The sequence below is a fragment of the Homalodisca vitripennis genome, chromosome 2, assembly GCF_021130785.1.
Source record: "Homalodisca vitripennis isolate AUS2020 chromosome 2, UT_GWSS_2.1, whole genome shotgun sequence".
Classification (NCBI taxonomy): domain Eukaryota; kingdom Metazoa; phylum Arthropoda; class Insecta; order Hemiptera; family Cicadellidae; genus Homalodisca; species Homalodisca vitripennis.
This window is the reverse complement of record NC_060208.1, coordinates 68,361,590-68,377,475: the sequence shown is the minus strand read 5'-3', so window position 1 is coordinate 68,377,475 and position 15,886 is coordinate 68,361,590. Positions and strand designations below refer to the sequence as shown.

At 34.0% G+C, this 15,886-nt stretch overlaps 1 protein-coding gene across 7 annotated transcripts in view; it reads left to right on the top strand.

The window, feature by feature from the left end:
- The first annotated feature begins 608 nt into the window (after positions 1 to 608).
- The window catches only part of LOC124354102, a 78,907-nt gene continuing 63,629 nt past the window's right edge, over positions 609 to 15,886 (top strand). For 4 of the 7 annotated variants that reach the window (XM_046804313.1, XM_046804315.1, XM_046804309.1 and 1 more), the window contains exons 1-2: positions 609 to 751; positions 1,153 to 1,241. The gene's annotated coding sequence lies outside the window, so the exon portion shown is untranslated. The remainder of the gene's footprint in view (positions 752 to 1,152; positions 1,242 to 15,886) is intronic. The other 3 variants (XM_046804314.1, XM_046804310.1, XM_046804312.1) reach the window with 1 other exon arrangement.

The following is a 15,886-nucleotide window of genomic DNA, read 5'->3' as shown; positions in this document are numbered from 1 at the left end:
ACCAAGTCATAGTGTTGGAAGAATCGATATTAAAAAGAATCGAATACAGTGGATTCAAAAACACCCTTGTATTCGAATTCTTTTTCTAACAGACAAGTCTAGACTTGTCTTACTTCCTTCCCGTATCCATTGTTTCTTGGATATTTAGAATTGACCGGCCAAAAAAGTGGGAAAATCTTTTGCCTTTTTGTGCTTTCTGCAAACATGTTATACCCACGATTTATGAACTCAATAAAAAATATATTTGTTGACTTGCTACTTCAGTCCCGCCTGAAAGATTATTTTGTACTGCAGGATTTGTCACCAATGAACATAGAAATAGGTTGAAGCCAAAAACCTCAATCATATTTTGTTTTTACACAACATCATGATTCATTTTTGTCTTTTTTGCTTACAAATGTTTTATATATATATATATATATATATATATATATATATATATATATATATATATATATAAAACTCTCCAATGAATACTGTAGGTTTGATTTTGATTCTCCCAGAGAAATTGTACTTATTTCAAAAGTATTCGAATTCATTTTCAGGTATTCGAATATGTGAATACTCGGGCTGTATTCGAATACTGTATTCGATTATCCTATCAGCATCACTACTGACAGTCAGTGACAGCGTGAGAACGTAGTTATTGTGAAATGAAAGTATTCTCTTCAGTACAGTGAATTTTGTCTGCAATCTGCATCAGTAGTACTCTCATTAAATCTTCATTTATCTGTTTCATAAAGAAATACAGGTATTTTATAACTTTACGTAGACTACTTTGAAGTGAAATCAAGAGTCTATGAATAAGATCATAAATATATAGGTTATCGTAGATCTAATAATGGATATTTACTATCCACATTACCGAAAACAATTATCAATTTCTAAGTAATATATTTTCATTTCCAGAAAGAATTTTCAGGCTGTCACAAACCATATTTTGTTCAACAGTTGATAACATGTTTTAAATTATGTTAGGGCTGTATACCAAATAGTGGGGTAGGGTAAGATAAGGAGACCCGTTTTTTTTAACAACCGATATTACTTAATTATAACTTTCTATATAACCAACTGATACTGATATTTGATCAATAACTAACTTGTATCAACTATAAACATTTTTTCATTTGCTAAACGTATTTTCTTTTGTAGATAATAACAGAGAGTTGAAAGCTTGTGGAGGACTGTGAAACGAAGTTAAAAAAGTGGCACATCAGCCGACCTGCTTACAGATTATCTCTGTGAGTATTTGTACAGAAGAGAAGTTCAGTTTTTAGAGAAGAGTTTCAACAACTTCTCGAAAGCGGTTAATCATTGCTACCCAGGAGAAAATGGCTTCATTATAATAAGCGGCCACCAACACAATCGAATGATGATTATTGAATGATTCCAATCATTGATATTCATGACCATCAAAGCAACTGAAAGCAAAATGTCAGACCAAATAACATAATAGATATTTCGGTACTTTGGGATTATACCGACCACCCCAGTATGAAGAACACAAAAATATAAATTTATAGAAACAAACATGATAGAATGAAAAAACAACTCTTTAGTTAGAAAATTACAAACTTACAACGATTATCAATCGTTAACGGGTCAGATTCTGTTATATGCCCCCAACGCTTAAACTTTTTTCAATGAACTTAAATCGTTATAAAACGATGTAGTTGAGTAACAGAACTAACATTCCATCAATCAACAAGCATTTTCAGGTATTGTTGTCGCTGTTATCTTATCTTTCTCAAGAATCCCGATTACGGCAGGCCGCGCGGCATCACATAATTATTTAAGTTTTGTTGCAAGGTACATAATTGCCTTTCCATTACAATTCAATTTATATTTCTGATCAGCCCCTCTAGAATTTGATATTTTACTGATAGGTACTATCTCGAGAGATGTTTTTCTTTCATTAACATCAGCGCGGGGCAGCACCAAAGGTGCTGTTGAAGCCCGCGCTAATGGCCGGAGGCACTCGCATTTTGGGTGGCGGAGTGTGATCAAGAATAAAAACAAGTTTTGTGTGTTTTTTTCAATAAAGAGCTTAGTTTTTGTTTGGTAATGTTTGTTTTTGTTGAATTTTGTGTTTGGAGAAATGTAGGGATAAAACACGGAAGTATAACAAAGCGACGCACCAGCTGAAAGGGCGGTGAGACTCGGCAATCACGTTATCTACTAGACCGCTCGACTTTGACCTCTTTCTGAGGATGGGGAGGGGTTTGCGATTACTAAGACAATTCCGGTACTTTGGGATTATACCGACCACACCAGTATGAAGAACACAAAAATATAAATTTATAGAAACAAACATGATAGAACGAAAAAACAACTCTGTAATTACAAACTTACAAGCATTTCCAGGTATTGTTGTCACTGTTATCTTATCTTTCTCGAGAATACCGATTACGGCAGGTCGCGCGGCATCACATGATTTGCACGGTACATAATTGCCTTTCCATTACAATTCAATTTATATTTCTGATCAGCCCCTCTAGAATTTGATATTTTACTGATAGGTACTATCTCGAGGGATGTTTTTCTTTCGTCGACATCAGCGCGGGCTTCAGCAGCACCATCGGTGGCACTCGCATTTTGGGTGGCGGAATGTGATCAAGAATAAAAACCAGTTTTGAGTGTTTTTTCAATAAAGAGTTTAGTTTTAGTTTGGTAATGTTTGTTTTTGTTGAATTTTTGTGTTTGGAGAAATGTAGAGGTATAACACGGAAGTACAACAAAGCGACGCGATTCTGCAATCACGTTATCTACTAGACCGCTCGACTTTGACCTCTGTCTGAGGATGGGGAGGGGTTTGTGATACTAAGACAATTCTTGTTTTATATTGACGAAATATTGTTTTACGCTAATCTAGTAATCAGTAGAAGCAAAATGTCAAATAACGATTCATGTCTGGTTGTGGTCGATATAATCCCAAAATACCGATATTTCAAAGAATAATATGGTTTTGCTAGTTTTAAATCTTAAGAAATTCATGTGTAAATGTTAATATAATTTACAAATTAAAATATGATATACAACAAAACAATAACATTAACTTACCTTATGTATTTTCAAGGATAAATGTGACTGCATGTGAAACAAAGGAGATACGTACGGCACTGTTCTTACCGCCATTAGTTAATAACGAAACACATGATTTTAGTTTTAAATGTACTTCCAAACACAATTTTACTTTGAATAATTTTGAGAGATAATGTGGAACTGAATTAAATGTTATGCCTTTAAAATTGTATTATGGTGAAGCTATACTTTTACATGTAAAATAAATGTATTTGTTTCAGATTGCGTAAAATAACTAATCAATCAATCAGTCAATTAGTTTTATTATCGTAATATATATTTACATGCATAGCATTGTCAAGTTCACATGTTAAAATAACACATGGGTAGGGTACAATAAGCGGACCCGGTTTTTTATATCGAAGAATGTAATCATCGATAACTAATATTCGCATCTCAAATCCTAGACTATCAAGTGATTTAAATGTATCTATAGTTTTCAATAACAATCATACGGTATGTTTTAAATTAAAATATGAATTTAATATTTACAGTAATCAAACAAATTATTATAACCAAAATTAGGCAAACTGAAGACGACCATATTTGCTCCTCTCACAGTTGCAGTTGTTTCTTTCCCACAAATTTCACATAATGGGTTTTTCGATATGAGTCGAACATGTTGAAGCAATGAAAAACACGTCTTACCATCTTTCAAAGCAATGCTGTGTAGTTTCTTTTTTAATTGACTGCCATTTTTAATAACCAAATGTTATTTATGTAAAATTGAAATATTACCCTATGTGTATTATTTAAAATTGTTTACAGATGTTGATAAAGATTATTTAAGTTAAGTGTTCAAAGAATTAATCAGTATCGATTGATAATATCGATGGTTATGATTAAGTAATTTCGTTTGCCAATTTTAGTATAAAAAAACCGGGTCCGCTTATCGTACCCTTCCCCTATTGTATTATGGTGAAGCTATACTTTTACATGTAAAATAAATGTATTTGTTTCAGATTGCGTAAAGTAACTAATCAATCAATTAGTCAATTAGTTTTATTGTCGTAATACATATTTACATGCATGGCATTGTCAAGTTCACATGTTTAAAACAAAACACATCATCTGCCATAGTCTGTATAACTAGGCTATAATACTGAATTTTGGTTGCGGTTGCAATATATTATAAATTCCTTAGTATCGTATATACTTAGTTCTATCAGCACTAATTTTAACTTCCGTTTAAATTTGTTATCATCTAGACATTTTATTTCTTCGGGTAACAAGTTATATATTTTTTTTTTCCCCAATTCAAAAGTTCATTTAATGGTTGTTTGAAAATTACATTGCCTAATTCTTAGAAAGTGCCTCTGTCTGATAAAAGTCATGAACTGAGCTATTTGTGAGAATACAATCTAAACTTGCTCTTATTATACAATAGCAGCTACATTAAGTACAATGAAGGAACAGTCAGAAAACCAAGACTTTTATATAAAGGTTTACAATGAGTTCTATAACTAACATTACAAATAATCCTTAAAACCTTCTTTTGTAAAATTAAAAGTTTTCTTACATTAATATCACAGCCCCAGACAATTGAAGGAAACAGGATTTTTCCGGACATTTGCCATCGTTCAGTGAAACAAGAAAACAGTAACACTACGTTTCGAGATCTGCATTCTGATCTCTTCTTCAGGTAAAGAACTAACCTAATACATAATTACAAACTAGGTTAAAATAAACAAATCTTACTAAAGCGTTGTGGCACGCCTAAGTCAGGAATCACAACCTACATGTTGTTTGTCAACTTCACTAACTCTAAAGACATGCACTTAATATAAAACTATACCAAACACCAATCATTAAAACTAAACTACGGAATACAGGTCACAATACGTCTTCACTCGTCTACTAACCACCTACGACTGACCAGAGGGACTAGCCAATGGTAATCGTGACGGCTGGCTAAAACAAGATTAGTTCTCGTGATTCACCTTGCAGGGAATTGTCTAAAGTCCTCTTGGACATCTTAACGCCATTGGTAGGAAAAACTGACTCTTTCATCAAAAATTCCAGGGATTTCGTAGAGAAGTCAAAATCCCTAAAGTTGACTGAAACTGACAAACTGGTAAGTTTTGATGTCGAAAGTCTATTTACAAATGTACCAGTTCCAGAAACTCTCGGAATTATTAAATCACGTCTCAAAGAAGACCAAACATTAAAGGATAGAACTAAACTTCCCGTGCCAGTAATTATGGAACTGTTAGAACTATGCACTCAATGCAATTATTTTGAGTTAGAGGGTAAAATTTACCGTCAAGATGAGGGGATGGCAATGGGTTCTTCACTGTCTCCTATTTTCGCCAATATCTTTATGGAGGAATTCGAGCGAAAAGCTTTGGCTTCAGCTCAGTTCAAACCGAAGATTTGGTGGAGGTATGTGGATGATACCTTTGTTATTTTTTCTCATGGAGACATTGAATTAAATAATTTTTTGAATCACATTAATAGTATTTCTCCTTCCATCCGCCTCACAATGGAAGTGGAAGTCCAAAACAAGCTTCCCTTTTTGGATGTGTGTGTATTAAGAGATAGTAGGGATGTCCTTAAGACAACTGTTTTTCGAAAGATAACACACACAGGAAAATATTTAAATTATCATTCCAACCATCAAAAATCTGTCAAAGAAGGAGTAGCCTACTCGTTGTTTGATAGAGCAAAGAGCTTGTGCTCAGATAAAGATGGACTAAAAGAAGAATTTAAGAAAATTGAATCGGATCTCAGAAGCAATGGATACCCTCAATTAGTAATTAATAAGTGCAAACGAACCAGAAGAATCATTCCTGAGTCAGAAAAACAGAATTTTGATAAATTTGCGTTTGTCAATCCCTTATGTGCCGGGATTATCGGAGAAAATTAGAAGAGTAGGTAGAAAGTACAACATTAGAACCGCGTTTAAAACACACAACACTCTTAGACAAAGTCTCGTAAAAACAAAACCAAAAAATGGCACACAGGATTCCAAAAACTGTGTTTACAGTATAAAATGTAGCTGCAATAGGGAATACATAGGCGAGACAAAAAGACCACTAAACGTAAGGATAAAAGAACACAAAGAAAACACGAGAAAGGGTTTCACAGAAAAGTAAAAAATTGCACACCATTGTTGGTCCGAAGACCATCATATGAATTGGGATGAAGCCCACATAATACATCGGGAACCAGATTTCTTCAAAAGGAAATTAATTGAAGCAACATACATTAAATTGGCAGACCAACCAATCAGTCAACCATCAGTCGAGATTAGGCCGCTTTGGTTGCCAATTCTAAAAAATGAACTAAAGAGAAAACCAAAAGTATCAAACGGATCGGATATTTGTAATAAACCAATGCGGAGTCACAATATGGTTTTAAGAAGTTCATCTCGCATGAACCAATAATAACGAAAGGGCCCATTCCTGTCCCCCTTCCCTTGTATTTCTGCCATCTTGTTTTAGCCAGCCGTCAAGATTACCATTGGCTAGTCCCTCTGGTCAGTCGTAGGTGGTTAGTAGACGAGTGAAGACGTATTGTGACCTGTATTCCGTAGTTTAGTTTTAATGATTGGTGTTTGGTATAGTTTTGTATTAAGTGCATGTCTTTAGAGTTAGTGAAGTTGACAAACAACATGTAGGTTGTGATTCCTGACTTAGGCGTGCCACAACGCTTTAGTAAGATTTGTTTATTTTAACCTAGTTTGTAATTATGTATTAGGTTAGTTCTTTACCTGAAGAAGAGATCAGATTGCAGATCTCGAAACGTAGTGTTACTGTTTTCTTGTTTCACTGAACGATGGCAAATGTCCGGAAAAATCCTGTTTCCTTCAAAATCCTTCCATCGTCAAAAATAGCCTTCAAACAAAGAGCCCAGACAATTATTCCATTTGATAAACAGCTTTGTATACAAGGTGTCCAAAAAGTCCCGGGTCGGTTAAATATTTTTCAAAATATTTAAAATAGAGCTACAAAACCTTACATAAAGTTACTGGATATAAAAATCTATTTTATCACATATTCAGTGATCCGCTACTTCCTTAGGGGGGCGGCCCACTAGGAGTCAGAAGAAAATCTTAAATGTAAGCATAGGTTGATATGCATATTAACCCTTTGAGTGCCACGGTGACGAAATTTCGTCACCAATGATAAATGCGAGAAATGCCACGGTGACGACTTTTCGCCACACCAGTTGTATATGCGAGAAATGCCATGGTGACGAATCTTCGCCACCAACTATTTTAAGATCCTTTGTTTATATTTTTTCGGTATTTTTATGTTTCGACGTAATAAATTGTATTTCCAATAATATGCCTTTTAATTTTCTGTGGTGTTTGGAAACAAAAAATCCAATCCAGAAGAGAATCTAAAAAAAAACAATGTCCTCCACACAGCGCTGCCGACAGCTGACTAGCTGAGTAGCGTGGCAGACGACGAATGCAGAACCGCGTGCTAGTGTGTTGTTTCTTTTTGAAACATTGTTGCTTGAATTCTAAATAGCGTAATTATTACGTTTTGTGTGCTACAATCGTTTGAATTGTGCGTGTAGTGTTTATTATTAGTGTGTAAAACACTTAAGTAGTTTTCAAATGCTGAATAATGGATCCTGAGAACCTTAGATCAAGTGAGGAGGACAGAGAACTTGATGGTGATGTATCTGATGGTAATTTATTAACCTCAGAAGACGATCTTAGTGATTTATTTAGTGATGATAGTGATGCCGATCCATTGTATGAGCCACAAAAAAATGTACATACAGGTCAATCCTCAGAGAGTGACTTTGATGTTTCTAGACCTAGGCCTAGTACGTCAGGAACACAGGTTAGGCCTAGACCTAACTTAAGTAGAAATCATTGATAGGAGTGTGTTATCCCAGTACCTCTGAATCGGATGATGATGCCGACGGGCCTACAGACAATGATATTTGGCTTAGTATAAAACGAAGAGAGCCGCAGTAACTTCACTCATGATTTTTTTCTTATGTTGAATCTCCAGGACCTAGACATTGCCCACCTGTTGACTCTAAGCCATTGACTATTTTACACTATTTTTTTACAGAAACACTTTTGACTATGTTTTGTGGTTGAAACCAACAGGTATGCTAACCAGACCAATTTCGTCTTTTGCAGACAATGACTCACCTGGTAGTCGTAGGCACAGCTGGATCCCCGTGAACATTTTGGAAATGAAGGCTTTTATTGCTGCTGTTTTAAATATGGGCCTGATTAGGAAACCAACTATCCCCTCTTATTGGTCAACTAGTGACTCACAAGCATGGACCAAACCATGGTTTAGTAAGATGTTCACGACGAAATAGATTTCAAAATTTTGCTTAGTTTTCTTTCACATTGTTGACAATGAAAAACTACCTAAAGCCAACCAACCAGGTTACGACCCCACTCAACAGTTCAAACCCTTAATTGAGCACTGTAATAGGCTATTTAAATTCTTTTATACAGCCCATGAACAGTTGTCAGTCGACGAAATCTCTAATTGGGACGAAAAGTCAAACCGGAATCACACAATACCTCCCCAATAAGCACCACCATAGGTGGGGAATAAAGTTATGGGTGTTGTGTGACTCTGTATCTAATTACTGCATGAGCTTATTTTGCTATCAGGGTAAGAAGAACACATCTCCATCTGATGAGGTAAAGAAAAATGGTCTTGGCTATTCGGTTGTCACTTTTTCTTCTTCTTCGTGCTTGTAATTATTTACAGAAAGGGTTTCATGTTTTTACAGACAATTTTTTTCTAGTATTCCCGCTGGTCAAAAATTGTATGAGGAATAAACCTTTTTTACTGGCACAGTAAGGAAGAATAAAAAAAGGCTTGCCTGATGGAATCAAAGAAAAGTTTCAAGTTGGCCAGAAGAAGTACTACCATCAAGGAAACATAGTGACACTGGCCTATAGACAACAAGCATCACAAAAAAAAACCAGTTTGTTTTGCTGTCCTCAAAAGCTGAGATAAAAGATATTGTACATACCAAAAGGAGGCATGGCAGGGGTAACAGTTGAAAACAAAACCATCCATCATACTAGATTACAATAAGCACATGGGTGGGATAGACACATTCGACATGATCCTCTATTCTTACCTTGACGAAAGACGAACAGTTAAGTATTGGAAAAAGGTTGTTTTTTAATCTTTTTGCAAGAATGGTAATAAATTCCTACATTATATATAGGGAAAAATTGTGTCCAAAACAACAGGAAACCTCTTTCTAGATACCAGTATACTGTGCAAATCATTGAAAGTATTTCTGATGAATGGGTAGCACAGCAAGGTAAAACTGTAAATGTAGAGGGTGACAAAAAGAAAAATGGGATTAGAAAAATTGCCCGGAAAAAAAAAGAAAAAGACTTGTTTTGTATGTACAATGAGGGGGCCTGATTTCAAAACAGGAAGGAAGAGGTCTAGAACAGTTTTGCACCATCATGTGGGGAAGGCTGTCATGGCACCTGCTTCCCAAAGCACAAATGCAAGTGAAGTGAAGACAAACTGTTGTGAATAGTGTATATAAATAATTGTATATAAACATTTAGTGAAGATTTTTGAACTGAAATTTTCATTCTTTCATTCTTGAGCATAAGAAATACTGTATGTGGTGAGTAAATTTTATAAGTTTTCTTTTAGATTACACACAAATGTATATGATGAGGCTATGTGTGTATTTTTTCCAAACTGTTTTGGTCTAAAAATAAAATTTTTTTTTTGTCCCGGTTTTGAACATAACACTATGAAATTTTGCACATTTTTTATTAGTAATATTTCCTTAGAAAAGAAAGTGTTTTCCATAGTAAAAAATTTTTTTATTTGTGAAAACTGCAATAAAAACTTTAAAAAAATGTTAAAAAAGAAAAATTTTTTGTTTTGTGTTGAAAAAATATATATATATATATATATATATATATATATATATATATAAAAATAAACTGTAAGAAAATTTACTAATAAAAGAATAGCCCAATTAAAACCAAGCATTTTGATCTACAGCATGATAAGTTTTCTATTGATATAAAATCCTGTTAAAAAAATGTTTTACTAAGTTGCTACACAACTGGGATTTCCGGGTCTGGCATTTTTAGACATACCCCTGAATATAACATCTGTTGCAAAAGTTCCATAACTCAATATATGGTCTTGGCACTCAAAGGGTTAAATAAAAGGTCTTTATTAGTAGAGTACAGAGCCGCATACCCGACCTCAAACGGATAACTGAGTCAAAAATGACAGCCATTCAAAGATGGCTTGAGTTTGCAACTTAGGTTAATGTAAAAAATACACTGATGAGCTTTTTGATTTTAACTTTACTAACCCAAAACTGTTTACAATTAATTGTTGTTGTAGAATAATAAATTTCATTATTTGCAATGATTTAGGCATTAGAAGATTACTACTTACAGAGAGCCTTTTCACAACAGATGCTCGAAGTGTCCGCCTTCTGTTGTTTGACAGTGAGCTAATCGGTGATAAAAGGCCTCCACAGCGTGTTGTAGTCCTGTTTCCTCATGTTCCAAACAACCACTTTCTTCTAAGATCCTGTTCCTCAATTCTTCCAAATCCCATGGTTTTCTTTTATACACCCTATCTTTAAGATAACCCCAGAAAAAGAAATCCAAAGGAGTTAAGTCGGGGGAACGAGTGGGCCATTCAATCCTTCCGATCCATCTTTGAGGGAACATAACATTTAAGTAATCCCTTACAATATTCCTGTAGTGGGGGGGTGCTTCGTCTTGTTGAAACCAGATTTGAGCCAAGTTTTCACCAACAATATTTCGAAGAGCTGGTATTATACGGTTTCTGAGCATGTCAAGGTAGGAAACTCCGTCTAAATTTCCGTTGATAAAAAACGGCCCCACAATTCTTCCACGTAATATGCCGGCCCAGACATTCAACTTTTGTGGGTGTTGCGTGTGACCTTCTATCATCCAGTGCTTATTACTATCAGTCCAGTAACGGCAGTTGTGTTTGTTTACATTGCCATTTAACATGAATGTAGCCTCGGCTGAAAATACAATGCCATTTAGAAGGATTTGATTTGTATCTAACTTGGTCATCATAATCTCACAAAATTCAAGACGCCTGTCAAAATCGTCTTCGTTTAGTTCTTGATGCAATGTAAATTTGTATGGCTCAAAACCACTTTTATGCAAAGTGTTTTGAACAGAGCTTTTGGACATATCATGATCGCCTGCAGCCGATCTGAGCGTTTCATGAGGATTCTCAATGAATGACTGAAGAACTTCCACACTCGAATCCTGATCGGTTGCACTTGGTGGACGACCACTTCTAGGAAGATCAGAGACAGTTCCATGAGTTACAAAACGGTCTATTGTTCACGTAACTGTTGATTTTGATATTGGGTTTCGGTTTGGAAATGAGTCGTTGAATAGGTGTTGAACTTCACTGTGAGACCGTGTTAAATCCCCCCAACCACGCATCATTAATATGGTAACTCTCTCACGTTCACTAAGTGCCATAAAAAAAGACAATATAAAACTAAGTTGAAACAAATTAAGAGTAAAAAGCTGTTATGGTCTGTCTTTACTAACGAGTAGAATGCCACTAATAACATCTAACTAAAGCAAAGAATGGTTACTGCCTGCGGGAATACCCACTATCAGTCACAAATAACTTTCTCTTTTAGGTTTATCTGGCTCATTAATTTTACTTGTTTGTTTTATTTCCGATCCCTCTCAGAAATAATGAAACTTATTATTCTACAACAACAATTAATTTTAAACAGTTTTGGGTTAGTAAAGTTAAAATCAAAAAGCTCATCAGTGTATTTTATACATTAACCTAAGTTGCAAACTCAAGCCATCTTTGAACGGCTGTCATTTTTGACTCGGTTATCCGTTTGAGGTCGGGTTTGCGGCTCTGTACTCTACTAATAAAAACCTTTTATTTGATATGCATATCAACCTATGCTTACATTATGATTTTCTTCCGACTCCTAGTGGGCCGCCCTCCTGAGGAAGTAGCGGATCACTTAATATGTGATAAAATAGATTTTTATGTCCAGTAACTTTGTGTAAGGTTTTGTAGCTCTATTTTAAATGTTTTGAAAAATATTTAACCGACCCGGGACTTTTTGAACACTTTGTATATGCATAATAAACTGTAATTAATACATCTAAACTAACAGATAATTTAAATCTTCTAATCATAAAGGTACTTTTTGAAATCTTTTTACATACATTCACAATATGAGAATCCCATTTCATATTTGATTGAAATAACACACCCAGAAATGTAACTTCATTGTTACTTAAGCTAAACTATATTTAAACAACGTTTGAGCGACATAGTTCTTACTGTTATTTTAGCCAACCTGTAATGGTATTTCTGCAGGTACAGTTGCCGTCAAAAGTACATTAATTAATTAAATAGTTATAGTTTGTTTGATTTAAACTAAAATAGTACATGATTTTTAATTATATTTATAATACCAAATATAGAATGTTCAATCTTCTCAAGATTGTTTTTAGATACGTCATGTTTGTTCTTAATTTTCATGTGATTTTCACCTTTAATTCTAGTTTTCATCTCATCAATACAAAGTGGACAACTCAGATTTAAAGGAGCAAGGTCATTATGTTGTAACCAATTTAAACATTGCTCAGTGTTTATAAAAACATTTTGAACCAATATCTGCATATTCATCACCATTGTTCTTGTCGTAGTCACTAACCTTCTCCTACATAAACGAAATAACAGCTGGTAATGATGTTACTAGCAACATCTGATAATGACATCACTAGCCTAAATAAAGAAAGCTGTCAATGATTAATTATGAATATCTATAGGTCAAATGTCATATTCGATAGTATTGATACTTTAAATCGGTAATCATAATCCGATTGTGTTGGTTGCCACTTATTATACTGTGTCCGAGAATACATAAATAATTACGCATATTTTTTATTTCCTGTTATAAATTTTTTTAACTTATCATTTTATTATTATTTATGAGTTTTTCCTATTTCCATTCTAATTGTTGGTTTGATCATTAGAGCTCATTTAGTATTCATGAGATTATCACTATGTGCATTATATTAGTTATTTTAATTTAAAAATATGATTGTGATTATGACTATAGATATGTTTATAAATTTGTATTTGGTAAATGAATATTAAGTATCAATGATTATACTAATCAATACAAAAAAAACCGGGTCCGCTTATTGTACTCTACCCCAAATAGTCTGGCTGCAGTATAATAAGCGGCCACCACCGCAATAGGACAGACTTAAGGTGCCCTACACTTGTCATACAGTTGTTTTTAATCGAATGGTTCGATTTTTTTTATCCAAAGGAATAATTCAATATTACAATTTATTCAACTTAGAATATGATTTCAACTTATTAGTTATATTAAATTTAATGTAGCCTACAGCAAGAAGTAACTAATATTTTGAGACTTGGAAAATTGCGATGAATATGAGGAAAACGTGTGAGATATTCTTAAAAGTGACGAGATTTGTTAAAGTGACTTCAACATGTGGGTTTGGCTTCTGGTAAACCCATTGGGAGAAATCTTTCCTCCATTTCACACATTGATATCAAGCTTGGCAAATTATAAATATTGTAAGGTTTCTTTGATGTCTTAAGTCTAGGCCATAGTTGATTATGTTGTTTTGTAAATTTACATTTTTTAAATTGTAATGTACGAGATTCTTCTTGTTACGGTAATTTATTATAACTCTTATTGTGTACGATTTTTACATATCGAAGTTGGATAATATATTGTATTGTGTGTTAAAAACAAGTGAATAAGGAGCTGAACAATCATTAAAGTCTCTCCCGACCTTCAAATCAATTAGAGATATCTAAACTATTGAATATAAAAACATTTAACCTCTAGAGAGAGATATTCATAATTAATAATTGCCAGCTGTTTTTCTTTAACGTAATAACAATATTTTTTAATACAATCTTTAAAGCAATACTGTCATTCGGTTGGACATTATTGTTCCAAATTAATTCAAACAAAGTTAAATCGTGCATGGTATTTGAGTAATGGATGCTAGAGATGGGAAATACTGCTATTGTCAATAACCTATTACCTATTGTCAATAAGGTATTACTTCTAGCAACTTGTTAACAGCCGATCCACTCTCGGTATTAACATCATACAATTAATGAACGGATGTTTTGAAGTTGCAAGTAAACATATAAAATCTACAAGTGTGGGTCTATTTACACATAATATACAAAAATGCAATTGACTCACAACAATGTAATATTCAAACTGGTAGATTAATAAAATTATAAACTGAGAATTTCAAATTTTCACTATACAATATAATTATTATTATTAATATAATTATGTTTTATATCCTGAGGCCACTATTAGTTCAACAGTTTTTCTCACTCAGGACCCAAAAATATTATATTACTAAAATTAACAGACTTTATTTGACTTACTGAGAAAATAACGTATCATTATGAGGATCGATTCTTGGAAGGGATGTCGACGAAAAGGTGACCACTCAGTTCCCATCTACTATTTGTTATTAAGCTGTAGATAGGTACAATAAATGAAAACTAAATATAAAGATAAGATAAGATAAAATGTTGTGGTTGTGAGTCTGGAAAAGCCATAACTGTTGATGGAACAGGCAGTGGACATCCTATCATTGCCACATATGAAAATAATAACAAACTTGTTGCTAATCACCCAACAGAATATCGCAAACTATGTTGGAATATCTAAGGAACATGTTGGTTCCATTATTTAACAATTAGGATGCTGGAAAATCTGCACAATGGGTGCCACGCCGTTTAACAGATGAGAATAAACGGCGCTGAATGGAATGCTGTCAGTAACTTTTGCAGCACTACCATAATGAAAGAGATGACTTTCTTTTGAATATCGTGATGTGGGATGAGTCATGGGTGCGCACCATTATTATCCAGAAGAGAAAAGACAAAGCACTGAATATCGACATTTGGGTTCTCCTGCGACAAAAAAGTTCAAAACACAACCATCTACAAAAAGTCATCCTTTTGACTGTGTTTTGGGATGCTCATCGAATTTACGTGACCAAGTTGGGATATGGAACAAGGTGCGAGAGTAAATTCGTCTCAATACAAAGAAACTCTAAAACACCTCCGACGTCGAGTTTGTCGTGTTAGAGGCAGCGTCGAGCCAATAATCTTGCAAGGTGACAACGGTCGATTTTTAGGGCCTTTCTTGTATATTGGACAAATTCTGAAAAGTTTTAGCTCTTCTGGGAGATAACCATCATTCAGGCATTTGTTAATGCCTAAGGTTACAGGAGTTATTATTGTATGGTAGATATTTTTTATCATATTTTTGGACATATTGAAAATGTCTTTACTGTCAGAGTTTTTTAGTCCCTTTATAGCTTTAGAAGTGTCATCAACAGAGACTTGTGTAAAGTAAAAGTTATTACTTTCTATTTGATAGTTACAAGTTAGGGTCAAACTGTCTGTGTTGGTAACTGCCCTGTGCAATAGCCTTCACTGTCAGTTGGATTACCTGTTGGCGTCCATTACACGATCGCAGCGTGTTATCCCTAATACCACAATTAGTTTTGAAAGTTATTTACATATTTTATTGTGGATTACGTGAGCACTTAAAATATTAGGAAATTAATTTATTCCTTTTTAACTTTGTGATCGTATTTTTCAGAATGAGAGTAAGAGTTAGTTGTATAATCATGTGTTATTTTTAAATTGAGAAAAGCTATTTTTATGTGATCGGAAGTTACCTCGTGTATGTAGTAGATAGTATGTACATACAAAATTAGGAAGTTATGGCTATATTAGTTTTGCTTATTTATTAAACTTGT